The sequence below is a fragment of the Engraulis encrasicolus genome, chromosome 22, assembly GCF_034702125.1.
Source record: "Engraulis encrasicolus isolate BLACKSEA-1 chromosome 22, IST_EnEncr_1.0, whole genome shotgun sequence".
Lineage (NCBI taxonomy): Eukaryota > Metazoa > Chordata > Actinopteri > Clupeiformes > Engraulidae > Engraulis > Engraulis encrasicolus.
The window spans coordinates 47,652,440-47,654,987 of record NC_085878.1 but is presented as its reverse complement, the minus strand read 5'-3'; the positions used below and the strand labels follow the sequence as shown (position 1 = coordinate 47,654,987).

Below are 2,548 nucleotides of genomic sequence, written 5' to 3'. Positions count from 1 at the left end.
TATCTCTAAATACTGTAGCTCAGCTGTTCCTGAATTGATGGCGCTGCAGGATTATGGCCAAAATTATTATCGTGATTATTTGGATCAACGTTATCAAGATTATTCACCACGATCATTCATCATGTTAGGGAATGCATCAATATTTTCATTGCAGTACTTTTAAACAAACAATATAAATTGTGTTAATGATTCAGGAGGCATTTTGGACCCTCAGTTATGCGTCCACTTGATGGTGGATGACGAGCTTTTGGACAAGAATGTGTTGATTACATATGCAGCTAAATATTCCTTTTATGGTTGCCAAAATCATGATTTCGATTAAAGATCTGACTCATTGTGCCGCCCTCGTTAGGTCTTTTGAGAGTAGAAGCTTCATATAAGGCGTTGGCCATTTTTTTTTTGAACGTATCTCTCTCTTGTGTTGCCTTTGTCCTGCGTGTCTTTTCCTGCGTTGTGTTGTGTGTCACTGCAGGCGTGACGGGGATGGGAGTGAGGCTGGCCTCCTTCCCACACACCTGTCAGGTGCTTCATCCCTCTCTTTCTTTCCCTTTTTTTACCCTCCTGCTTTTATTTTGTTTTGTCTTTCGTTGTGAGCACCCCCATCTCCCTATCCCCCAGTACCTGTTATGATGTTACCTCTCTGCCAATCATGTGTGGCGCTGACGGACTGGCTCCCCTCATCTGCTTCATCCACTCCCTCTATGTGTGCGTTTGAGTGGATGTGTGTGTCTGCGTGCGTGCGTGCGTGTGTGTGTGTGTGTGTGCATGCATGCGTGTATGCATACAGTACACGTGTGTGTTTGCGTGCGTGTGCGTGTGGGCGTGTGTGTGTGTGTGTGTGTGTGCGTGCGGCCTGTGTGCGCGTACATGCATCCGCATGTGTGTTTGCGTGTGTGCGTGCGTGTGTGTGTGTGTGATCAGGGGAGGGCCTCATTCTGTGCCAAAGTGCCTCCAGATGACAGAGCTCCAGCCTGCAGTCGCCCTAACCCCTGACCCTCAGACATCCCTCCCCAAATACTGTACCATCGCACCCCCCCCCTTCCATCCCACCCAACAGCCCCCCCGCCCCCATCCCTCACGGCGCCACACAGACTGTTCTGTGTTTCGTCTATTTTTTTAATTAATATTATTTTTTGTTTTGTTTTTGATAAACTGTTGAATTTGTTTTATCTTTTTTTACTCTGTTGTTGTTTTATGTGTATTTTTATTTGTTTATTTTTTTGTTGTTTTGTAATTTTTCTGTTGTTGCTTCATGCTGTTTTTGCTCTCCTGATTGGAAACTGTGCATGTCATGACTGTCCACGCAGATATGGAGACTTATCCTTAACACACACACACACACACACACACACACACACACACACACACACACACACACACACACACACACACACACACACGGTAAGATCACAGTATTTACATGTAAAATGCACTTGATAAGAGGCAACATAATGCATATTTGTTCAGCTAACGAGATCTTGGCCGAAAGCTTAAACATTACACTTAAAAATAAAAACAATATTTTCATTGACACTGAATTGCTCTCGCACAACTCACACCCCCATACATGCTTTGACAAAAGAAAAAAAACATACACACACACACACACACACACACACACACACACACACACACACACACACACACACACACACACACACACACACACCCCGACGCAAGCAATACAACACATCAGACTTTTTGTCTCCGCAAGGACAAAGACGCACAGTTTGAGCCCTTCAGGAGGGCGGGGAGGCAAACCAGAGGATTGGTTTAAAAAAAACTTCATCTGTACGTGGGTTTGTTTTATATTAAAATATATTTAACGACTTTAAAAAAACATACACACATAAAAAGGAGTGAAAGAAAGAAGACGGACGAAAGCAACTGCACTGAGAAAAAAAACAACTCAAGACCCTGACGTGGAAGACGAGAAGGACTTTTGTGTCTGTGTGAATCTGTATGTGTGAGAGTGTGTGTGTGTGTGCGTGCGTGCGTGTGTGTGTGCGTGTGTGTAAAACCCTGGTCAGGCGAGCGAGAGCTGCATGCTGGCTGTGCAAGGCCTTGGTTTTAAAAAACAGAAGAAGAAAAAAAACTGTCAGTGCTTTCAGTGTCTCATCCGTTTATTATGCTGCCATGGTTACCAATAAATCATTCCATCTGATCACGAGTCCTGGCTCCCAACTCAAGCTCAAACACTGGAGGAGGAGGAGGAGGAGGGGATGGAATGGAGATTGTGAAGATCAAAATGGATGGATGGGTGTGTGGATGGGTAGTTGGGTGGATGGATGGATGGATGGATGGATGCATGCATGCATGGTAGGTTTGATGAGTGGATAGGTAAAACGGAATGATTAGATGTCTGGCTAAAGTGTCCTCCTCTAGCATCATTCTTCAGGCTCTGAAGCGTTCCACACTGTTTCTCCTCACATGCCAAGTGTGTGAGGGAAAGAGGGAGCGATTACTTGTACTAGATATTGAAATACAGTGAAACAAAACATTAATGCTAAGTCCACAACATTTCTTGACTCCTGTGTGTTTTATCTGT

The 2,548-nt window shown here is 44.4% G+C and overlaps 1 protein-coding gene across 2 annotated transcripts in view; it reads left to right on the top strand.

The window, feature by feature from the left end:
• Positions 1–2,164, top strand: part of LOC134438700 (tyrosine-protein kinase CSK) — a 67,961-nt gene extending 65,797 nt beyond the window's left edge. For both annotated transcript variants that reach the window (XM_063188315.1, XM_063188317.1), the window contains exon 13: positions 1–2,164. This exon is cut by the window's left edge and continues 1,248 nt beyond it. The gene's annotated coding sequence lies outside the window, so the exon portion shown is untranslated.
• The last annotated feature ends 384 nt before the right edge of the window (positions 2,165–2,548 follow it).